The following is a 25551-nucleotide window of genomic DNA, read 5'->3' as shown; positions in this document are numbered from 1 at the left end:
CAAAGCCAGCAGATAAACAGTGGGAGAAGCAGGGTCGCCCTGCTGTTCTTTGTAAAGGCTGGCCCACCATTTGCTTTTGTAGAACTGATTATCTTAGACCAGAGGAGAGCTAACAAGGCAGATGAGACCTCTTTCTAGCAGAGGAGTGCAATTCCAGGGATCTGATGTTCCTGAATGTGTCTCTGTGTTTCCTTGGGCTCTGCATTGCCTCTGGTAAGGGCACATCCCTTCAACATAAGCCCAAGGTTAAATCTAGCACTATTTGTCGAGACATTCCCCTTTGTCCCTCCCCATAGTGAGGTGCACTCATTTACTGTACTCACTCAGAACACAGTATCAGTTCATCTTTATAGGGAGGTATCAATTTATAGATAGTCTTGAATATCAAGCAGAGGAATGTGATCTCTGGACAGAAGGTAATAGAGAACCATTGATGATTTCTGAGCAGTGACAAAACCACATCAATGCTCAAGAAAGGTTATTCTGGCAGTGGGGTGAAGGCTAGACTGGAGGGAAGAGAAGTGGAGAAACTGTAGTAGTCCCAATGGGTTGTAAAGAGGCACTGGCCTAAGTGATGGCAGTTGTGATTGAGAGGAGGACAGAGAAGTGGGTGATGCAGCCAAAGGCAGTGTCAACAAACCCTTCACAGACAGGTGCATTGGAACAATGAGGAAGATACTTCAGTCAGGGAAAACCCTAAAAAGGAAGGATCAAAGGATTATAAATCATGGTTGGAAGGAACCTTAGTACTCATCTAGTCTTACCATGCAGGGTTTACAAATGAGGAAACTGAGTGCTTGAAAGAGAAACCGACTGAAGAAAGCACATAGGGAGAGTCAGGATTAGAACCCAGGCCTTCTGATTCCACATCCACTATTTATTTGTTCTCTCCTCCTGCCATTTTTCTGCCATCTTTCCAGAGCCTTGAGTTAGGATGTCCCTCGTCACTGCTGTACCTGAATCGTGGGTGAAACTTGAATTCTCTATCTTCATCCTGACCCAGGTGCGGCAAATCACTTTCCCATTAATTCTGAGACAAGGCTGGGATTTTTTTTTAAATAGAAACTTTTAAGAGGAAATTAAGAAAGAAGCAAACAAACCCCAAAGCCTAGAAATGTGAAATGTATAAATACACAGAGGACTGATTTCTTTTAGGTGAGAAAATCCCTGGCCTGCAAGTACAAAGTTCTGGGTTCAAGTGCATGGTTAGCCCTGAGGGTGTGATTCTGCTACTCTGTTTCTCCATTTATAAAATGGATATAATATTACTTTCACAATCTCCCTCCCAGGGTTATTTTGAAGATTAAATGAGATACTATGTCAAAGTGCTATGTCGATTCTGGTTCTGTCAATTATTACCTTCCTGATCTTGAGTAACTGACTTTATCTCAAGTTTCATCTTGAAAACAGGGGTTAGAAGAGATAACTGATAAGGGACTTTCCATCAAGAAATGCTCGATCCCTTCTCCCAAAGATGTCTATGGCTTGGCACCTCTCCAAGTCCTAACCTCATTCCTGACCTTTCTCTCTGTCCTATTTGGTTTGCCTGCAGAATATCCAGCAATCCATTGTTAAACTGCTTCTATCCTTTGGTGAAGTGAATCTCAGATGCAGTGGAAATTGGGAGCGGGAGGACCTGGGTTTGAATCCCAGCCTTACCACTTACTATCTATGTTACCTTGGGCAAGTCACAGTTTCTGGATGCCTCAGTTTCCTCATCTGTAAAATCAGAGGGTTGGACTGCATGACCTCCCAAGTCCCTTCTAGCTCTAAAACCATGATCCCTTATCTGGGCTTTGCCTCACTAGAAGCCATATGGCATTGATGGTGGACACCATAATTTCTTGGAGCCTGTCCTTGTCACCTTCAATGGCCAGACAATCTCAAAGGAACACATTTTCCCTGAAGCCTTTAAATGGGCATCCCCCTTTTCAGTGAACTTGCGCTATTCGTATAACTCACTGCAATGTCAATCCCAGACCCCTTCTTCCCCCACATCCTTACTTTAGTTTCTTTATCATTTCTCAAGCTGCAGGTTTGCAAAGTGCTAGACAATATATCTCATTTTACCCTCCCAACAAACCTGGGTGGTAGTTCCTATTATTATCCCATTTTACAGATGAGGAAACAGAGGGAGACAGAGATCAGGTGATTTGCTTAGGATTGTAGAGCTACTAAGTGTGTGAGGCTGGGTTTGAACTTCAGATCTAGCACTCTGTCCTCTATGCCACCTAGGTGCCTAGGTGAGTTAGTGGTTTATCCCAAATTTTACAATCCACAGTGTCTGAAACGTACAGCAGTGATAGCCATCATAATATCCATCAAAAGAAGAAAAGGGACACACACACACACACACACACACACATACACACACGCCTGACTTCTGTTGAGAAGACGGGTGGGTGGAGGCAGGGATTTTTCTGTGATGACTAGAAGTTCTCTTTGGGATGAGGGAGCCTTTTAAGCAGAGTGATACTAACAGCAACCTTTTTTCTATCCACACCCTTCCCTCCCCCCACTCTTCCAAGTCTGACTTCAGCTGCCTCTTCTGTAGACTGGATTTCATCCAAATGGTGGAAAGTAGGGCAATCTGTCTTGCAGAACCAACAGGATGGAGGAGACAGGTCTGTGGTTCCCCTGGAGACCACCAGGATCCTGCCAAGAACAGATCCAGCATCTCCTGGATTGTGGCCATGTGGGGTTTCTTGCCATGCCTGTACACAAGGATGGGTCCCATTGTGGCTCAGTCTGCTGTCCAGGCAGGTCCGTTAGTGCAGGGTCCTGAAAAGAGCCCTGGCCATGAAGCCGGGCTCTGCTGTTTACTGGATTAGTCTGGGCAAGTCATGTCATTTCTTGGGGTCTCAGTTTCTCTCCTGTGAAATAAGGAGGTTGGACTTGATGATCTCTAAGGGTCCTTCCAGATCTAAAACCTATGCTCAGATGAATGGCCTAAACACAATAAAGGGCTGATAATAATAACAATAGTAACTCTTTTATCTGTAAAACCTTAAAGTTAACACTTTCCCCATAACAACTCTGAAATGTGGTATAAATAGTATTGTCTCCATTTCACAGATGATCCAAATTAAGTTCTGGAGAGTCAAGCGTCTTACCCAGGGTCACACAGCTTGTAAATGTAGGACCAAATTTAAAATCAATAAATGTTTATTCACACACAGTACATGGAAGGCCTTGTGCTCTGCCCTGAGAATATAAACTTTATGAAACACCTAATTCCTTACTTCAATATAGGGGACATAAGGTCATAAATAAGAATGCTACAATACAAAATGTGATCCAACAGAATGTAAGCTCTTTGAGCAGGGAGTACTGTGTTTTTATCTTTGTATACCTCAGACCTTCACAAGGCCTGGTATATAATGGGTGATTAATAAGCATTTGCTGAATAAAATAATGATAAGGGGAAAGGTGGGGACTAGATAAAGTACTAGAAGAAATTTGAGAAGGAAGAGATAACTTTCACTTGGGGAATTCAGGAAAGACTTCTTGGAGGAGGTACTACCTGAAGGAAAGGAATGATTTCAACAGATGGAGAGGGAGAGGAGTCCATTCCATTCCTGGGTAACAGTGAGAGAGAAGATATGGGAGGGGAGAGGGCATGCTGGGAATCAGGGATGGAGAGTTTGGCTAGAACACAGAGTACATGGAGGCTGGAACTCAGTGTGTGTAGAGAAAAGTTGGAAGCAAGATAAAAGTTGAAGGTGTGATGCAGCACTTGGTTGTAGAAAGCCTTGAATGCCATAATCATGAGTTTGTGCTTTATTTGGCAGGCACTGAGGAACCCCTGGAGGTTTCTGAGTAAATAATGATATGCCCACAGAAATACATTAGGAGAACATGATCAGCCTAGTCAGGCCTGGCTTAGTAATTTTAATCTGCTACATTCTGCAAAGTGGAAAGGGCACAGGGTAGATGACAGCTAAGAAGTGGAGGGCTAGGCTTGACTACCTTCCCGGGTACCTTCCAGCTGAATTCTATAATCTTATGATTCTACAATCTGTGTAGATGCTAGGATTCTGTATCCATAATAGGTTATATCTATCATTCAGGCCTGCACAACCTAGGTATCATCCTTACTATCTACCACCACCCACCCCCACCATTTCCAATCTGTTGCCAAGGCCTGCCAATTTCACCTCTGCAATATCTCTCAAATATGTCCTCTTCTCTTCTCTGACGCCGCCACCATGAACTTCATTCCCTTATCACCTCATACGTAGACCATAGCCTGTTGGTGGGTCTACCTGCCTCAAGTCTCTCTCCACTCCACTCCATCCTCCAGTCATTCACTAAAATGATTTTCTTAAAGTGCACATCTGACCACGTCATCCCTCTATTCAATAAACTCCAGTTTAATAATTAAATTATAATTATAATATATTAATAATATATAATAATTATAATTATAATAAACTCTAAAATCAAATACAAAATCTTCTGTTGGGTATTCAAAACCCTTCATAACCTAGCACCCTCCTACCTTTGAAGCTTTCTTATACTTTACTCCCCACCATATACTTTTCAATATAGTGACACTGGCTTCCTTGCTGACCCATGAACAAGACACACCATTTCTTGACTCTGGGCATTTTCTCTGGTTGTCCCTCATGGCTAGAATGTTCTCCCTTCTTAACCCTGCCTACTGGCTTCCCTGGCTTCCTTTAAATTCTAACTAAAATCCCACCTTCTACGGGAAGCCTTCCCTAATCCCTCTTAATTCTAGTGCCTTCCCTCTCCTACTTATTTCCTATTTATGCTGTATATACCTTGTCTATACTTAGGTTTGCTTGTTATCTCCCCCTTAGATTGTGAGCTTCTTGAAAGCAGGGACTGCCTTTTGCCTCTTTTTATATCTCCAGTGCTCAGCACAGTGCCTGGCACATAGTGGGCACTTAATAAATGCTTACTGACTCATTGTGCAGCACTCTAAAGTTTACAAAACATTTTTCCATTAGTTAGTTCCTTAAATCCTAGGATTCAAAGATTTAGCACTGGAAGCCACCCTGGAGATCATTTGAGAGGCCAAAGAGGCCCAGAGGGGAAGTCATTTGTCTTGTCCCTGGTCACATAGCTAGGTAAGTGGCAAAGCTGAGATTCTAACCCAGTTCTTCTGATCCCAAATTCAGTATTCTTTCTACAACATTATGTTATTGCCTCCTCAAGACAGGAGGCTGGTGTAAGGTAGGTGATAATAGTAAGAATGACTGACGTTTAGATAGATCTTTAAAACTTCCGAAGTGTTCACATCTAATTTGAACCTCAATATAAATAACTCTTTGAAGCAAATAATATAGGTTGTATTATTTCTCTTTTATAGATGAGGAACCCGAAGCAGAGAGAGGGTAAGTGATTTGTCAAAGGTCGCACAGCTAGTCAAAAATAGGATTTGAACCTATGTCTTGAGAGAGCTGTATTCCTTGCCCAAAGGAACTCAACTATTGACTGTGATTCTATGATTCTGCAATACTATGATTCCAAAATTAAAAAAAAAAAACCATGCATGTATCAATTTATTTCTTTGATAATTCTCTTCTTCATTTGGATCTATCTTTGCTTGCTACCCTGAAAGCACAGATCCACTCAATCCTTCCACTAAATCTTCCCTGATTCCCCCTTTTATCATTACCCACCATGAACTATTCCATACTTTTTCTTTTCTCCTCTAAGACCCTCAATGGCACCCAATGTTCCTTTCTTACCTTACCTCCCATTTTAATGAGAAAATCAAGGCTATCCGTCATGAGCTCTTGCTTCTCTCTAATCCACACCTCTAACTCTTTATCATCACCTTCATTTCCTTTGGTCTAGTCTCCATGCCTTTCTCCTAGCCTAGGCCAATCTCCATCCCTTTGAGCCAAATCCAGGAGTTTTTCCATCAAAGTTCACTTGCTCTCACTTACTCCCTCTCCCTCACTCCCTCTCCCTCTCCCTTTCTCCCCTAATCCCTGAACAAAAGGATGTTATTGAGGGTTTATTATTGTGTTAAATGCTAAGGGTACAAACACTAAATAGCTTCTGCCCTCAAGGAGCTTTTATTCTAATAGAAGGTAAACTACACACCTAGTGGGGTCGTGGCCCAGGAATAGTGTTTTGGTTTGGAAAGTCGAAAGAAGAGCTAGGAGAACAGATCAACATATCCTTCCTATCAACATATCCAACTATGGCAGTGCTGATTGGATTATAGTTCCTATAAAAGGAAGTGGGAAAAGATAGCGTGGAGCATAAATTGATGAAGAAGTAACCAGGGAGCAAAGTGAAGCAAGGCCAGGGCTGGTCTGACATTGTGGACTGTGTGAGGAACTCACCAATCAGGACAAGATGGGGCTGGGGAGGAGCCCTGCCGTCCCCTCAAGATGTTGTCCTGTATTTCTCCTCCCTTTAACTGCCTAGCTCCTAGGAAGAACCATCTACACTCCTGACTCTACTTTCTCACTGCCTGATGTCTTTTCAAGGCCTTGGCATCTGGCATCTGACCCCATCACTATGCTGAAATTGCTCTTTCTGAGGTTACCAATGATCATTCATAGCCTTTTCTCAGTTTTCATGTTTCTTGACCTCTCAATAACTAACTTTTGATCATTCCCCTCCTCTTCCTCACCACTTTCTTCTCTTGTTCTCCACAATGCTGCTATCCCCCTGGTTCTCTACCTACCTAACTACTTCTCCAGATCTTTAGATCAACTATCTCCAGATACCTTAGTGTGGGCATCTGGGGGTTGATGGTCCTGGGACACTCCTATTACACAACCACACCCAGGATGCTCAATCCTTTGGGTCCTGGTCTTTACCCTCGGCTGTTGTCCAGGTCTGAGATAAACTCCCATCTCACTTCTAGATTCACTAGTTTCCTTCAAACATCAGCTTAAGCACCCAGTCCCTGAGCTATTAGAGTGTTGCCCGCATTATCTTTTATTAATTTTGCATTGATTCTCTATGTAATCATATGTACACACGATGTCTGTACCATTAACATGTAAGCCCCTTGAGGACAGAGGCTGTTTGATTTTTGTCTTTGTAGTGCTAGGGCCTGGCACAAAGTAAGCACACAATACATATTGCTTGATTGATAATACTTGCACTCTTTTTAGGAAAATGCACATTTAAGCTAAAGGCAGAGCCAGGATTTGAATCCGTTTCTTGGCTGCTAGTTCACTTCTCTCTCCATTACACTATTGCTGCCCAGGGAGATATTGTCTCCTCTCTAGCTGGCATGATCAGTATAGCTGGATGTGAACCACACATATCTCTCCAGCTAGTTTTCTGGGTTGAGAATGTTGTACATTCCCCTGACTTTTATTATTGTCCTATCTGGAGACAGTATTTCATATTAAAAAGCAGAATCCATGGTTCAGATTAAAAGCTGGAAGGAAGGTAGAACCAGAGGAAGGAAGTCAAGTGCTCCGGGCTTTGGCCTGCGGGGGAGGGGAGGGGAATGCAAATCAGGAGGGTGTGGCCCACCTCCTCCCCACACTTCCTCTGGGGCCCTTTGACACCTGCTCTGGGGGCAGTATGGGAAAACACCTTCACCACTTGATTGATTTTCTCATTTCAGTCAGACCCCAAGAGCAGATGCATAGGGCACAGCGTTTACAATGTCTGACCTGGAAGGGACCAGAGGAAAGAGACTGTTGGAGCCTTGACCAGACAGTGTTATAGAACTAGAAAGAGCTATATATCATGAGGAACAGAAGTGCAATTGGACACTGACTGTTGAGTCAAAGGAGCTGGGTTCAAATCCCACTTCTGACATTTCATGTGTGACCTTGGGCAAATCATTTAACGTCTATGGGACTCAGTGTCCTCTTCTGTAAAGTGAGTGGGGAGAACTAGATGGCTCTGAGGTGCCTCCTACCTATAGATCCATGATCTAGGTACAAAGCACTAGGGATACAAAAATAGTTTATTTTTTAATGGGGGAAAGGTGAAGCCAACCTAGACACGTATGATTATATACGGAATATATACAAAATTAATGGAAGGTAATTTTTAGAAAGGGGTGGGACCAGGCAAAGAAAGGTGTCACAAAGAAAATGTCCTTTGAGCTGAGCTTTGAAGGAAACCAACAAAAACATTAGAGAAGGAACCTCAGGACATATAATGTAGGGATTTGGAGCTGAAACGGATCTTGGAACATATGATTTTTTAAAATAATTCATATTGATTGATATATTTTGTTTTTAATATAGACAAAATCTCCCCCTGTGCTTCTCCCCTACCCTTCTCAGAGAGTATCCCATATAACAAAGAATTTAGAGAGGGGGAGGAAGAGGAAAAAATCAGTAAAACATCAATACATTGAAATAATTTGACAATGTATGCAATGTTCCACACCCATAGACCTCCATCCCTCCCTTGCAAAGGAGCTGGGGAATGGTGGGTGGGAGGTGTCTTCATATAGCTCTTCTTTGGGGCCAAGCTTAGATCCTATGATATTAGAGCTTAAAGCGGCTTTATAGGCCATCCGGTCCAATCCCTTCATTTTACAAAGGAAGAAATGTTTTACAAAGGAGGTCAAGGGGTTGTCCAAGGTCACATAGTGAGTTAGTAAGTGACAGAATCTGGCCTGAATTCAGGTCTTATGACTCTAGGTCCCTAGGTCCCATTTCCTATATGGTCTGCTCAGAGAAGGGAGAAAGGAAGGCTGCTACTAATGTAAATGCACTCATATCCTCTGGGGGAAAAAAAAACAACACAGATAACCTGTCACCTTGCCAAAGGTATGCTTTGGGAACTGGAGTGAATCGAGGGGCCCTGGACCTGCTGCCGGGAGAGCCAGGACTGGAGGTTAACCCATAGAGTTACTACAGCAACAGTCTCCTCTTTCCTGTATGTTGTGGCAAAGGTTGAAGTTGCACTTTGAGAGTAACTGAACTGGTTGTCATAATTTACAGATGTCCTGCCAGATACACACCCCATACTCTGTGCTCTGTCCTCTTCCCTCTGGGGCTCCGCACCCCACTGAGCTTAGGTTCTTATCAGAACACCACAGAGCCTGTTGGCCTCTCATGATTAGGACCAGACTTAGCAACAGGCTACTAGGGCTACTGAGGTGGTAGCCTACACGACTGGCCTTTCCGGAGGTCCCCCTCCCTTCCCCCCCCCCCCAGCCAGGAAGCCCTGGAGAAGCTGCCTGGTGCTCACAGGGTTTCAATATAGAAAGGACTTTTAGAAGGTTACCATTCAATTTATTCCACAAGCATTTATTTTGTTAAGCTTTAATCATTGTCATTTCTAGCCATGTCTGCTGCATAGAAGGGTATATAATCATCTATTTAATAAATGCTTGTTGAATGTAGTAAACTCCTTCAGAGCAGAATTGTTTCATTAGTTGTATCTGTTTCCCTAGCCCTAACACATTGTCTGGCATATGTCGCTGTTCAGGAGTTTTCAGTCCTGTCTGACTCTTTGTGACCCCATTTGGATTTTTCTTGGCAAAAATACTGGAGTGGTTTGCCATTTCCTTTTCCAGCTAATTTTACAGATGAGGAAACTGAGGCAAACATGGTTAAGTGACTTGTCCAGGATCACACAGTAGTGTCTGAGGTCATATTTGAACTCAGGGAGATGTTTTCCTGACTGCAGGACCAGCACACCAGTGGATAGATCCACTTTGCCCCCTAGCTGCCTCTAGGAAGGACTTTAGGGGCCAACTAGTTCAACTTTCTTATTTTACAGATGAGGAAATTGAAGCCCGGAAAGGTTTTGATTTGGCAGAGGCGGGATCTGAATTTGGTTCCTCAGATTTCAAAACCATTGCTCTTTTCTCTGTACCTAGGTTTTCCCATATGGTTTGGAAATGAAATGGGTTGAAGATATATAGGAAACTAATGGACCTATGTTGGAATAAGAGCCATTCCACCATAGATTAACGATCAAAGGATATAAACACACAGTTCTCTAAGGAAAGATAAGTTATTAACAACCATGTGGGGAAAAAATGCTCCAAATTACAGATGAGAGAAATGCAAATTGAAACAATTTTAAGGCACCATCTCACATACCATATTTGGAAAGAGGAGAAAAAAGTGAAATGACAATTGGCAGAGGGCCTGCAGATGACTGGCACACTGATGAATGGAGCTGTGAATTGATCAGACCATTCTGGAAAGCAATTTGGAATTATACCCTGAAAGTCACCAAGCTGAGTATGTCTTTTTAACCCAACAACACTACTACTAGACTCACACCCAAAGGATATCAAAAACGGAAAGGATCCTCATGTACAAAAATAGACATAGCTGCAAGTATGTAGTAGCAAAGAATTAGAAACAAAGAGGGTGTGCATCAATTGGGCACACCCACTGAACAAATGATGGTATGTGATTATAATGGAACATTATTGTTCTGTAAGGAAAGGATTCAGAGAAACCTGGGAGAACTTGTATAGACAGATGCAAAATGAAGTGAATAAAACCAGGAGAAAAATTTATACACTGTAAAGGAAAACAGTTATGAAAGACTTGGCTACCACACTCGATGTAACAGCGGACCACCAATTCATACTTCACAATCTTGTAGAGGAGGTGCACAGGAGGTGGACTGGAGATGCGAAGTGAGGCATGTATTTCTCATAATGTGTAAATTTGTTTTGCTTAGCTTTACTTATTTGTTACAAGGGATGGATTTTTGTGGAGATTTGTAGGGCAGCAGGGAATAAAGATGGTGATACTAAAAAATGGGGGGACAGAATCAAAATGAAACGTTAAAAAGTACATAGAAGTGAACAAGGCGGTTCAAAAGGGGACACAGACAAGAAGATAGAGGGTGTTAGAAATGCCATGTCGAGTTTAACATACTCTTTAAGCAAGGCTGTGTAACAAGTTTGTGGTAGCATATAAAATCTTTTCTCTGTTTTTTTTGTATATGAAAATGTTTGTTGATATTTGTCAAGTTCATAATTGAAAATTTTTAAATATTAAACGGAGTGGACTACATTCTGAGGTAGTAGCTTTTCCTTTATCCGAGGCGTTCAAGAAAAATGTGTCGGGTTTGGTGTAGAGAAGATTCCTGTATAGAGTAGAAAGATGGATTGAAAGTCCTCTGGGACCTCTTCCAACTGGGAGAAATTCTGAAGACGTGTGCTTTTACTACCTATAGGACCTTGGTTAAAGACATTTTAATTTTTCTGGTCTTACTTAGTTCCATCTACTTAGCGCCTTAAGGCAGATAGTCCTTAATTCCACAGATGGCAATAACAGAGAAGAGAAGCATGCGGGGATGGGGGAAGGGGAAGGAGGAGGAGGAGGAGAAGGAGAGAAGAGAGAGAAAGAGGGGAGGGGGAGAGGAGAAAAAGAGGAAAGGAGAGGGACAGAGTAATAGGGGGGAAGGCAGGAGAGGAAGGGGGGTAGGGAAGAAAGGGAAGATGGAAAACAAGGGACAGTGAGATGAAGAGGCTCAAAGAGTGGGAAGGAGGGGGTTGGGAGGAAAGGGAGAAGGGGAAAGGAAAAGAGGTGGGAGAAGGGGGAGGTGGGGACAAGAGGGGACAGGGAGGGAGAAAAAGGAAGGAGAAGATAGGGAGGAGGAGGAGGAGGGAGGAAAGGAAGAGAGAGACGAGGGGGCGGGAGGGAGGTGAAGGAGAGAGGGAGGAGGTCAGAGGAGGAGGGAAGAGGATGGAGGAGAGCAGCCCCCACGGGCGGGGGTTAAGAGGCTGTAGGAGCAGTAAACCAACAAGGCGGGAGAGTGAACGAGTGGGAGGGGGGAGAAGGGACCTTCTAGGGGACGGAGATTCCTTCGCCCCGCCCCTCCCCCCCCGTCTCGAGCCCGCCCCTCCCAGTCCCCGCCTTTCTCCCGCCCCGCCAGCCCCGCCCTCCACTCTTGTCTCTCACCAATCCCAAAGCACTTTAGATGGACCGCGGCAGGCGGACCAATGGAACGGCGCGTTGTTGGGCTGCGGGCCCCGCAGGCCGCACCCTGTGGTGAGGGGAGGAGTCAAGGGGGGCCGGGCCGGGGAGGGGAAGCGGGCGGAGGGTGGGGGAGTGCGTCTGTGGCTGAGGTTGCGCCGCCGCGGCTGGAGGGAGGCGGGGCGCGAAGAGAGGGTGAGGGAGAGGGGAGCAGGGGAGAGCGGAGTAGGGGACGCCCGGGCGTTGCTGTTGCCACCGCCGCCTCCGCCACCTCTGCTGCTGTTACCACAGCCGCCGCCTCAGCCGCCTCGGCCGCCGCTGCCTGTGCGGAGGGGAGAGAGCCCGCGAGCGAGCCCCGCACGGCCTCAGATTCTCCGGTGGAGGTGAGCAGGGGCGGCTGAAGGCGGAGAGAACAGCGGGGAGGAGGGGAGGGAGACTCCTGGGGAAAGAGGCTGTCAAGAGGCTTGAAGGGAGAGGGGGGTGTTGTTTGTGGGAAGGGGGCTCGGCAGTCTTGGAGGAAAGAGGAGGGTGGCGGGGTAAGAATTTGGGTAGGGGGTCCTCTGGTTTGGAGGAGGGAGCTCTCTATAAGAGGGGGGTTCGGGTTGGGGGGAGACAAAGTGTGGAAGGCTCTGCCGAAGTGGGGTCCTGGGGGGGGGGATAGAGGAGGGGCAATGACGAGGAGGCGATTAGGCTGTGGGGAGGGGACTAGGCAAGGGGGCGCTCAGGCATCATCTGAAGAGGGCTGAATTAGGGTGGGGAAGCTCAGACTGGCACCAAGCGCTGGGGATGGGGCAGGGTGGCCTGGGCTGTGGATGAGACGATTGGGAGGGGGGGGTGGGGATGGGGTGGAATAGAGGCATCCAGGTAATACAGCAGGATTAACGAGTCCTGCCATTAAAGCTTTAGGCTAGCGAAGGGGCGTCAGAGGGGGCACTCTCTTATTGTGAAAGTAGGGAAGGCTTGGGGTTAGGGTTCATTGGGTATGAGGGACAGTGGTTGGTTAAAAAAAATTCAAATGGGGGCTTGTCAGACGGGGATGAATATTAATCTGGCATTTACGGTAGTGGAGCCAACGGAATGTGCAGAAGATTGGGGTGGTAATCCCTATTGCATATTTTAGTGTAATGCCATTGCGGGTTTTCAGTGTGCACAGTTTCCATTCCCTTGCTCATTGTATTAAAGCAGTATGGAGGGTAAACAGCTATAATTATTCAGCTTAGATTGTACAGGTTGACAATAATACAAACCCTTTACCAAGGAAAGAGTGCCAGGAAAGATGGTTGATTTGCAGTTCTTTATGTGATAGAATTGTGCAGGGTTTTTTGTTGACTAGTGAAGCAGCAGCATCAAGGGTAGGCCATGTTCTGTGGGGATTTTCATGAGTTATTAAGAGGAAGATCTGGTATAGACATATAAAAATGGTCGTGTTAATGGTATTAACATAATAAAGCGTTATCTGGACACAGAGTACTATCAGCTACAAGTTCTTTTTTAGAGTACAGGTGTATATGTGCAAAATACACATGCTTGGGTTTTGTTTTGTTTTTTATAAATACATTGGAAATTACCTCAGCAAAAAGGGGGAAAAAAACCACACTAGAGATTTAATATCTGCTTTAGGATTAGAAAGAAGGGTCAGAATCAATCTTTTCTGAATATTATTGCAATTGGTAGTCATTCATTAACCTTGTTGTTTTTTAAATGTTTCAAAAGGTCCTTGTTAAGAATTATCTTTTTTTTTTTTTTCACTTTGGAGATTCATGGCCACAGAATATTCTGTAGATATAACTGCTTTTAGGGTAGTGGGTAGCTACAGGTATTGCCATTATACCGATTCATATAATACCCTTAAAATGACAGAATTCTATTATTAGGCCCAGGGAATAAATAATGATGGCTGATAACAGTTTTGAGTAAATTAGAGCATTTTTGGGGGGAGAGGGGTTGATTGAAGATTTACTGACACGAATTTGTGAAACAGAAGGGAAACCATACTTTAGCTGGACAGACAGCTGGCATGTATACATATATATATATATGTATATATATATGCACACATACATATATATATTTAAATTAAGTTTTTTTTATTTATATCACATTTATATCACATTCATTTCCAGATTTATCACATTCCCTCCCCAAGTCATGGAGCTTTCCCTTGTAACAATGAATTTAAAAAGAGGGAAAAAACCAATTCAACGAAATTCACTGGCATGTCTTATAGCATGTGCACTGTTCCGTACCCATTGTCCTCTACTCTTGCAGTGAAGGAATGGAGGTACATTTTCTGAACTCTTATTCTGCTCCAAGTTTGGCAACTATAGTCACAAAGCGTTCTGTTGTGTTTTATCGTTCTTTTCCTTTACAGTGTTTTTCTTGTATTTATTGTTTTTCTGATGGTATGTGATTTCTTAAAGTGGACTCAGGAACTATATTGTGAGCAGTTTCTAGTTGTTTTGACAGCCACACAAAGAGGTTAAGTGACTCACCCAGGGTCACACAGCTAATCAGCATCAGTCAGAATTTCATCTTAGCTCTTCCTGACTTCAGGTCTCACTGTATCCTTTATACCATGCTGCCTTATATTACGATTTATAATGTGGAGAAAACCAAAATCGTAGACTTGTTTGCTAAGGAAGTGCATGGTTTTGGCAGTCAAAACTGCTTTAGAAAGACTTTGATGTGGTTATATCTTGCTTGCTATAGCACTGTGGAGTTTGCTACTTGTGGCATGTTTTGGTTTAAGTCTTAAAGTTGCATAACAATGAACCTGACTAGAATTTCTAGTCTTGAGGGTGTTTTTCCCTCTCTAAATATTAATATCATATAGGCAGACCATTTCATACTTTTCCATATGAGAAGAAAACTGTTTTGATTGGTATTGTATTGCATATGTTCCTTGGAATGATTATATATTTTCAGCTAGCCACTTCTAGATAATTTTATTTTAGTTTGGCTTTATCAGAATATGTTTCAAAAATTCTTGTAAAGAATTTTTGTTGAATGTAACGTATTGTTCACTGTTAATAGAAGCTTACCACACCAATTGTTTCCTATACTTGGCATTTTCTTTTATTCATAAGAACATGATGTTCAGAGAATAGATTTGATGATATTTTTCTTGGATATTTTATGTTTGCAAAATGGAAATATTCTGTATAAAGTGTTGTGTGGCAACAATATAATTGTCATGGTTGGATTAGAATGAGGATTTAGCTTCCCTTATGTTTTCAAATAAATTGTTTTGATTAGACTACTGGTCTGAGAGAGCTCAATTTTGATTTTCTTTTTAATTTCTTCAACATTTCAAAAATCAGTGGTTTATTTCTCTGTTCTGGTTATGCCCAGGAACCCTTCTACCTTTTAGTAGATAGATAGTAACAGAACTCTATTTATTATTGAGTTACTGTGGAACAAAATAACTCATTGCCTTGTGGCTAACCTTATAGTGAAGCTGTCACACTTAGCTAGTCTTGTAACTAAATTATATTAGAGCTTTTTCTTGGTTGGTAGGACACACTAGAGCTTATGCCCCGCTGGCTGACCTTTCAGAAACCCAGGGTCACTTCCATGCTAGTATGTGGCATTGTAAGAGTAGGACTTTGATGGAGGTTCTGCTTAGTTATTTTTTTTAATCCAATATTTCAATCCCAACAATTTAATATAGATGTGCCAATTCTGAAAGTCTTAAAGCACTTAGCTCTTCTTTGTTCAAGCTAACTTCAATATCAAAGACTTGTTGGTTGCTTCCCCCCTTCTCTTCCTTGCTTGCCTGGTCTCTTGGCCTTGAGCCATCATCCCCCAACCCAGCCAGGGACTGCCTGTGAATAGGAAGACCTGCTACCCCTGGGGATGCCCTTCCTCCTTGCTTTTCTCCCTTACTCCTTTGTCCTGGCTGCTTGACTGGTCGTATTTCCCATCAGGCTGCACTTCTTTTTTAGACTTCTCTATCATGATCCCAGGAACCTCATCATCCTGCAGAATCACATCTGCTTTGGTACTCATATCTCATCAGTACCCCCTGCTCCTGGGACCATGTTGATTGGAGGGTAGAGCAGAGAGCTCCCAAAACCTTCATTTAAGGAGGGCACCCAAGCCAGTTGTCTTTTCATTTTCAACTGGGCTACACTGCTTTGGACTTCTTCATCATACCACTCCTCCCCCACTTCTGACCTCCTCCATTAGTTTGTAAGCTCCTTTAGGACAGGAACTGGCTTTCCTTTTCATATTTATATCCTCAGAGCTTGGCACAATGCCTTAGTAGACATTTAATAAATGTTTATTGACTGATTGGCATGTGTTGGATGAAACAAGAATCAACAAATCTAGTGTATCTGAATAGATGGAAGTTCTTCAGGCTTTACCATCTACCCTACCTCAAAGCCCTGAAATCTCCTGGCACTGTCATCTAACCTGCTTATGGAACCTAAGGACCTCTGGGTTTAACCTCTGTCCTCCAGTGAACCTTCAGAATTTCCAGGATCTTCATGGTCTTTTGCATTTTGTCTTCTAGTTTTTCATTCAACTGAAACTTTTCTTCAGAGTTATCTGTTAAGTTCCACATTTAATTACCTCAGTAACCCTCCTTCCTGATCAGCATTTGACACTGTTGACCACCCTTTTCTCCAAAATACTGGGTTGTCTTGATACTGTTCTCTCCTGGTTCACTTCCTACCTGTTTGACCACTCCTCAATCTCCTTTGCTGATTCATTATCTGTATCATGTTCACTAATTCTGATTGTGCCTAACACTCTGGCCTGGGCCCTTTTCTCTTTTTTTTTTCTATACCCTCTCGTTTGGTGATCCTCATCATCTTCCATAAGTTCAATTACCATCATTAACAAATGATTCCCAATCACTACTCCTGCATCATGAATTTCCTCTTGGACATTTCCAAACTTCTCTATTATTACTGCCAAGGGTACACCCAAGTTTGCAACTTCAGTGCCATTCTCAGCTCTGTATTTTTCCTTTTTGCTCATATACATTCAGTTGCCAAAATTTGTTTCTCTTTCTAGATAGGGGCAGCTTGGTAGCACAGTGGATGGAGTGCTGGGCCTGAAACCAGGAAGATCTGATCATTTCCTAACTTTGTGACCCTGGACAAGTCACTTAACCTCTGTTTCAGTTTCATCAACTGTAAAAAAAGAAAAAATGGGAACAATAATAGCCATGAGGATCACATGAGATTATTTATGAAACACTCAACCCAGTACCTGGCATTTAATAAATTCTTATTTTCTTCCTTTACCTTCCATATCTCTTGCTTATGACCTCTTTACTATATATGGCCACCAGCCCAGTTCATTACTTCTCACCTATACTACATTCTTCTGTTTGGTCTCCCTATCTGATACCTCTTTCCACTCCCTATTACCTCTAGAATCAAGCTTAAACTTTGTTTGACATTAGCATTTCTTTACAATCTATCTCCTTTGTGCATTTCTAGTATTCTTATACTCTCTTCCATGTACTCTATTGTCCACATATTGGTTTACTTTTCCATACACATGACATTTCATCTCCCATCTCTGTGCTTTTGTTATGACTGTCAGCTATCCCCAAAATGTACTGCCTTCTCACTTTTGCCTTTTGGAATTCTTGGCTTCTTTCAAGATTCAGCTTAAGTGCCACCTTTAGCATGGAGCTTTTTACCAATTCTCTCACCTTCCCCAACCCAGCAACTAGTTCACTCATCTAAACTACCTGGATCTAATTTTGTATACTTTATGTATATACTTATGTGTACATATTGTCTTTTTCTTTAAAACATAACTCGTTGAGGGCAGGTATGCTCCTACTTTTGTCTTTTTATCCCCAGCATTTAACACAGTTTCTGGAAGAGTAAGCACTTAAATGTTTGATGATTGATTAGGTCTTCTCTTATTTGTCTGACTGCTCCTCAATCTCCTTTGCTAAATTTATCATCTGTGTCCTACCTCCTAATCGTGGATGTACCCTAAGACTCTGTCTAGGACTCTTTCCTTCTCTCTCTACATTCTCACTTGGTGAGCTTATCAGCTCTCATAGGTTCGGTTGTCCCTATGTTGATGATTCTCAGATTTATATATATACAGCCCTGAGCATCACCAATTGTCTATGGGGCATTTCAATCTCAATTTCCTGAAGGCATCTCAAACTCATTAAGTTTGGAAGAGAACCTTTTGGGGTGGGGGCAATTGGGGTTAAGTGACTTGCCCAAGGTCACACAGCTAGTATGTGTAAGTGTCTGAGGCCGGATTTGAACTCAGGTCCTCCTGACTCCAGGGCCGGTGCTCTACTCACTGTGCCATGTAGCTGCCCCAAGAGAACCTTTTGTATCCATACTTCCTTATGCCCCCAGATATAGCACTACCATGTTTTTATTTATCCAAAGGTTCACAGCCTTTGTGATTCTCAACTTCTTAATCTCCCACAACTCCATTTTATAATCATTTGCCAAGTCTTGTTGATTCTACCTCCAAATATTTCTTATAACCATTTCCTTCTCTCTACTCATACTGTCATCACCCTAATCCTTAGTACAGAACCTGTCACATAATAGGTGCTTAATAAATGTGTGGTGATTCATAATTCAATCCCTCATTACCTTTCTTTTGAATTCTTGCAATAGACTTCTTTTTTTATTTTAATGTTTTATTTTTTCCAATTACATGTAAAAACAATTTTAACCTTTGTTTTTTACAATTTTGAGTTCTATACTCTCTCCCATCCTTTCTCCTCTGCCCCTCATTAAGAAGACAAGCAATTTAATAAAGTTTATACATGTGCAGTCATGTAAAACATTTCCATATTATGTTGTGAAAGAAAACAGACCAAAAAACCCAAGAAAAATAAAGTTTAAAAAATCCAGTATGCTTCGATATGTATTCATATTCCATCAGTTTTTTTCTCGGGAGGTGGATAGCATTTTTCATCATCGGTCCTTTGGACTTATATTAGATCTTTGTGTTGCTGAAAATAGCTAAAAGTCATTCACAGTTGGTCGTTGTACAATATTGTTACTATGTACAATGTTCTCCTGGTTCTGCTCACTATTTTGCATCAGTTCAAGTAAGTCTTTCCAGTTTTTCTAAAACCATATAGTTCATGATTTCTTATAGCACAACAGTATTCCATCACAATCATATAGCACAACTTGTTCAGACAATCCCCAATCAATGGACATCCCCTTAATATCCAATTTTTTGCTACCACAAAAAGAGATGCTATAAATATTTTTGCATTTATGGGTCCTTTTCCCTTTTTTTTTTTCAAATCTCTTTGGGATACAGACATAGGAGTGGTATGTGTAATAGACTTCTAACATCTCTCTGTATCTACCCTTTTCTCTCTCCAGTCTATCATTCACACAACTGCAAAAATGATATTCCTAAAGCACAGGTCCAAGAATGTTACTCCCCTGCTCAGTAACTGCAGTGACTTTGTAATGCTTCTAGGATCAAATACAAACTCTTTTGGCATTTAAAGCCTTTTATAACCTGGTTCCAAACTACCTTTGAATGAATGAATGAAACAAGCATTAAGAGCTTCCTGTTTGCTAGGTATGTGCTAGACAATCCCTACCTTTAAGGAACTTGCCTTCTAAAAGGGGATAAGGGACCAAAGGTGGGTTATTTGATCTGGAGAGTGATCAAATGGTGATTGGAGTCATAGGGCAATTGATTGAAAATCATTCCTAGGAACTGTGGTCTTGGTTTGATTTTTGTTCCCAGAGCTAGAGGTGGAAAGGGGGTGGGCAGTGGGACTCTGATGAAGCCTGGCAGGAAGAAAGCCAGAAAACAGTGTGGGAGTTCTGGGATTGCCTACAGATTATGAATTCCCACCAATCAGAAGCCCAAGGCCTCTTTCCTAACATATTACACAATACTTTTAATTTACTCTGAGATCTTGCTAAATTGGCTAGCATAGAAGACAGTCTCTTTCTCATCTCTGTGTCTTTGAACAAACTGTCCCTTATGTCTGGAATCCACTCCATCCTCAATTCTTGTGATCTCTAGCTTCCTTCAAAGTTCTACTTAGCCACTTTTCAGATTTAATCATAGTAGCTATGGAAGAAAAGAAGAATCTGCCATCCAAATTGGAATGAAGAAGAAGACTATACATTTTTGTGGAAGGTAGGATGCTGGGAATAGGGAAGGCCAGATCAACAAACTTATTAGAAGAATGAGCTTAAGGTGTTTATCATGGTTATCTGTCTATTGGTCTGTTAATAAAAATGCATATAGTTAAAAAAAACAAATTCAAAGCTCAGCTAAATGTTGCCTTTTTGCCTAAGGCCTTTCCTATTCTTCCATCTGCTTGTGCTTTCCTGTCCAACTCCTCTAACACATTACTTTGTGTTTATTTATTCTATATGTATGGATAGTCCCCACATAAAATGTAAGCACCATGAAGGCAGGGACTGTTTCATATTTGTCTTTTTATCTTTAGTTCCTAGCACATGGGTGTTTAATAAATGCTTATTGATTTGTAGGGAGACTCTGGACATAGTCTATAAACCCAGATGGGCTCAAGCAATTAGGGCCCCAGAGTGTGACTGGTTATCTCTTCCTCCTCTGCCCAAAGTTCTAGGGGTTCCCTTCAGGGACAGTAGGATTCTTTTTCATGCTATAGGCTCAAGTCTTATACAGTTTGTTCTGTCTGTATCCCTTCTGGTGCTATGTTTCTCCTCACCTGAAGGCTTACAGCTGTTCTTGCCTTAATCATCACTATGAAAAAGGGACTTTGAGTTTCTCCATTGCAGCCTTTTGTGTACACTCAATTCTGACCCAGTAGGTAGTTAAAAGGCTTTTCTTCATCACATAGAAAATCTTCACTGTACAGGAAGCAGTCACAGAATGCCTATGCATTCTCTGAATCTAGGGCAGGGCCCCTCCATTATATGTTATCGTGAACTTCCAGAAGCACTCAAAAAATCCTCCATGTGGATAGGCATTGGATAGAGCCTCCTGTGCATGCTTTGAGGACTTAGACTCTCAATTGCCAGTTTCTCGTTAAAGATTGATTGTTAGTGTAGAGAAAGCCAACCACCAAAACAGATTATAACCATCAAGTCTTTGTTTTAGACTCTTAAGTTCTAGGGAGTTGAGACAGCTAGATGGCTTAGTGCATAGAGCACTGGGCCTGGAGTCAGGAAAACCTGAGTTCAAATCAGGCCTCAGACACTCCATGACAAGTCACTTAATCTCTATTTGCCTTAATCCACTGGAGAAGGAAATGGCAAACCATTCCACTATCTTTGCCAAGAAAACCCCTTGGACAACATGGTCCACAGGGTCATGAAGAGTCAGACATGACTGAATGAAAGAACAACATCCAGAACTTTTGGATAGATTCTTGAAGTAGTTTGAGGGGAATAATTATTTATAATTTATAATCTTTTTACATTTAATTTTAATTATAATAATAATGAACCCTTTAATGCTAGTGCCCTGTCCTTTGGTGATTATCTCCAACTTATTCTGAATATATGGGGGGGATGTGTATGTGTGTGTGTGTGTGTGTGTACACGTATGTACATATGTACGTACACATCCTGTTTGTATAGAGTTGTTTAGATACTGTCTTTCCCATTGAATCGTAAGCTCTTTGAGAGCAGAGACTATCTTTTGACTTTTTTTGTATAGCCAGCTCTTAGTACCTGGCACATAATAAGTGCTTAATAAAAGGTTGTCAACTGACTGATTAGTGTATAGGATTTATATCATGCTTTAAGGTTTACAAAGCGCTTTTCAGGTTATCTCATTTGGTCCTCTTAATAGTCCTGTGAGGAAGGTTCTATTATTCTCCTTTTACAGATGAGGAACCTGAAACTGAGAAAGGTTAAATGACTTGCCCACACAATTAGTGTTTGAGGCAGGTTTCTGTCTTAGGTCTTCCTGACTACCAAGACCAGACTCTATCCACTGCAGTACTTAGCTGCTTACTTGTCATTAGGACTCTTTAGTGTTGTTATGCAGCTTATCTTTTTACCCTATCTTTTTATTATAAAAGAAAATCAGATGCAGTTTGATAAGTAAGTAGCCTGCTAATCTGGTGAATTTAGGAAAGCAAATGTTTTCTTTTTCTGGGTAAGCTGACATTTATAGATATACAATTTCATCCTTTGGTGTTAAAAGGGCTTATCTCCTGGATGATAGGTGTTACTTGTTTTAAAATATTTTTAACTTGTTTTAAAATATTTGGCTTTTCTTCCACAGTAGTAACTAAGTCCCTCATATTAACAGACTGTTGCATTACTGACTCACAGTTTGGTATATTTTTATCCCAGACTATATTGTGAAAATAGAGAACTGGAGTGGATATATTAACTTGTGAAGTTTTTTTTCAGAGACTCAGTTTTCAGTTCAGAGACTCAGGCTTAAAATTAATCTCATAAGTTATGGTCAATTTTTGAAATCATATTCATAAACCCATTGGTTTAGAGTTCTGAGGAACTTGAGAGATCATCTTGTTAAACTTGCATATTTTTTTATACCTGGGTTAATTGAAGTCCCGAAGGGTTAAATGACTTGCTCAAGCTAACACTTTAAAAACCAGAATTTGAACCTAGGGCCTCTGCTAGTTATGATGAAGGTATCCTGAGTGCAGCTTGGAGAGGAATGAGACATGGCTAAGCTGAGCAGCCTTCCCTAAATGGAGGTTCTGAGATATGGATAAAACCATATTCATTTGATGGTGCCAAGGACATTGGTGATGACAATTTTGTTATGGGGTTCTCAGTAGTGGCAGCTACTGAGGGGGCAGGGCTACAGCACCTGCAGAGGTAGTTGCCCTGCCTCATCTCCTTAAGATAGTTGTTTCTTTGGATGATGGCTTCAGGGGCTGGGCTAAAAGCAGGACTGTGTGGGGAAGGTGAGGAGGCACTACTATTCTTGGTGGTTCTTGGGTTACCTGCTATTTTACTTTACCTTAGATTACCTTTTCCTTGCCCTTTATACTTAGAAAAGTTTACTTTAATTATTTTTATGTATGACACATATTGATCACTACTATTACTGTAACTTGTGAGGTAAAATCACATCAGAATATGATAACTCTTTAAGTACATCAGTGTCTTATTATGGAGTAGAGATGACCTAGGATTATTCAAAACAGTATCAGTGGAGCACAAGTTTTGGTAGTTTTATCTAACTTAAAAGACTTCAGGCATCATCCAAGTGAGATACTAGGTTGGCTGTCTGAAAACCTACCTGTTTAGGCAAGGAAAAGTACATCATTAGTAGGTTGGCTGTTTGTTGATAAATTATTTGGCCACAGTGACCCATGTTATACAAATAAAACTACAGAATAGCCTCAGTCCTACGTAGCTTTATTCTGCAATGATGGTAGAGTGGCAAAAGAGAGTCATATATATGGTTTTTAGACAATCTTTAAACATTTTAACTTGAGAGAAATTATTATTAATAACCAATAATTTGGGGAGATCCAGAGTTCTTCTCTTTTTATAAAGTCGTGATTTTAAAAAGTTTAGTCTCTTGAAGGACATTGCTTATAATGATATTGGACTAACTTTCTTGTTCATGACCCCACCCTGGTGGAGTAGCCATTGTGTTCTTTTCAGGCTTGAGATGGTGCATAAATTCTTTCAATCGGTTGCCCAAGGCTGGAGGTGGTCTGGGTATGGAGATAGTTTCTCTGTCCAAGGCTCACATGACATCACTCTCAGCCCCTCATTGTAATATTCTTTCTTAATTAGTCTTCTGTAAGAACATATAAACCCTGAGTCTATCTGCCATGATGGTCTTTGATCTAAGAGGGAGATGGCCAAATGACCATCCTTTCATTAATAACATGCTGGTCTTATTAATAAAATGATTATATTATGCAGAAACTATATCTCTCAAACCTTTTTAATCATCACAAACTAGTTATTCTCTTAAGTCTGACCACTTTCCAGTTCAAAGAATTAACTTAATACAGGAAGAACTGAACCTCATCAGTATGGCATACTTGCTATAAATGAAACCAAAAGGTTTAAAGACATTGCAGCTAAATGAAAGGATGGTTCAGGTTTCCTTGATGTGAGGCAGTTAAAGAATTTAGTGGAGTTGATTTTATCTTGTAACTAAAGATCATAAGAAGCTTCATGGAATATTTTTTCAATGCTCATGATGAGCTTCAGCAAAAAAAACAAAAACAAAAAAAAAACTCCGACAAAAATAGCAACTTACAGAGTTCCAGGTCTAGAGTCAGGAAGACTCATCTTCCTGAGTTCAGATGTGGCCTCAGACACTTACTAGCTGCATGACCCTGGGCAAGTCACTTAACCCTGTTTGCCTCAGTTCCTCATCTGTAAAATGAGCCAGAGAAGGAAATGGCAAACCACTCCAGGATCATTGCCAAGAAAACCCCAAATTGGGTCACAGAGAGTCAGACATGACTGAAAAATGACCAAACAAATATGAACCAATATCTTTTGCTGCTGATGAAGAAAGAGTCTACAAAGAACTTAGTAAGAACTTCTGAGCTAAGTCAACATGTGTCTTAATATCTAGTGACTTCAGTACATAGGTGGGCAATGAGGAAAATATGGTTCAGGATTAATGGATGAAAGAAGGCTGTGTTGTATGGACCAGATATACAAAAAACAAATGTCTTTATAATTCAAGAATCAACCCATCAATCAACAAGACTTTATTAAGTACATTCTGTGCTCTAGACGCTGTTTGAGATGCCAGAGAAAGAAAGCAAAAGCAGAAAAGTTCTTACTCTCAAGGGACATTCTAATAGAGAAGAAACGTACATATATAAGTACATAAAAGTATGGAAAAAAGCAGCTACGAGGTAACCTAGGTCGGGAAGGCAGCATAAAATGGCATTTGAGATGAGTCTTGAGGAAAACCAAGGATTCAAAGAGAATGAAGTGATGGAGAGCATTCCAGGCAATTGGGATAGCCATTGCCAAGATGTGGATATGGGTTGTCATGTGTGAAGGACAGCAAGAGGGCTGGAATGTCTGGACCATGGAGTATGTGGAAGGGAGTAATGTGAAAGAAGCCTGAAAAAGTAGAATGGAGCCAAGTTGTGAAGAGCTTGAAATGCCAGAGGAGTTTATAGTTGATCCTAGAGATGATGGGGACCCACTGGAGTTCATTGAGTAATTAGAGTAAAGAGTGACATGGACAGACAAATGCTTTAGGAAAATGACTTTAGCAGTAAAAGGGAAACTGGGATTGAAATGCGGAGAGGCTTGAGGCAAGGAGACTAATCTAATAACCTTAGCAAGAGATGATGAGGGCCTGAATTAGAGTGGTGGCTTTGTGAGAGGAGAAAATGACTTATATGGGAGAAATGCTATGAAAATAGAAATGAAAAGATTTGTTTGCTAACCAATTAGCTACGTAGGGTAAATGAGGAATCCAGGGTAACACCAAGGTTGTCAACGTCCAGATCTATTTGGAGAGATGTCTCGCAGACACAGCTGATGATGTAGGATTAGTTTTCAGGAGTGAATTGAGTGAATGAATTTTTATCTAATATAACATGCTTCTTTTTCTCACCAAGCTTTCTCTCATACAAATAATTTTTTGTTTCGCTGATTGTACCAATTTATAATGTCTTCTGGATTGAAGAGTGTGTTCTCTTATAGGTGAAAGAAGAAATTATGTTTAGGAAAATAATGACCTTAGTTCACAGTAGAGTCAGAGTTTGGTGAGAAATTGGTATTTTTTTTCTATTGTT

The 25551-nt window shown here is 41.4% G+C and overlaps 1 protein-coding gene across 11 annotated transcripts in view; it reads left to right on the top strand.

Moving 5' to 3' along the window:
• Positions 1–11935: 11935 nt before the first annotated feature.
• The window catches only part of ADD1 (adducin 1), a 115155-nt gene continuing 101539 nt past the window's right edge, over positions 11936–25551 (top strand). For 5 of the 11 annotated variants that reach the window (XM_036762741.1, XM_036762742.1, XM_036762740.1 and 2 more), the window contains exon 1: positions 12070–12244. The gene's annotated coding sequence lies outside the window, so the exon portion shown is untranslated. Of the gene's footprint in view, positions 12245–25551 lie in introns of all 11 variants that reach the window. The other 6 variants (XM_036762744.1, XM_036762751.1, XM_036762747.1 and 3 more) reach the window with 5 other exon arrangements.

This window comes from Trichosurus vulpecula, chromosome 6, assembly GCF_011100635.1.
Source record: "Trichosurus vulpecula isolate mTriVul1 chromosome 6, mTriVul1.pri, whole genome shotgun sequence".
Lineage (NCBI taxonomy): Eukaryota > Metazoa > Chordata > Mammalia > Diprotodontia > Phalangeridae > Trichosurus > Trichosurus vulpecula.
Note: the sequence above shows the minus strand (reverse complement) of the source record. Positions and strands in the feature narration are given on the sequence as shown.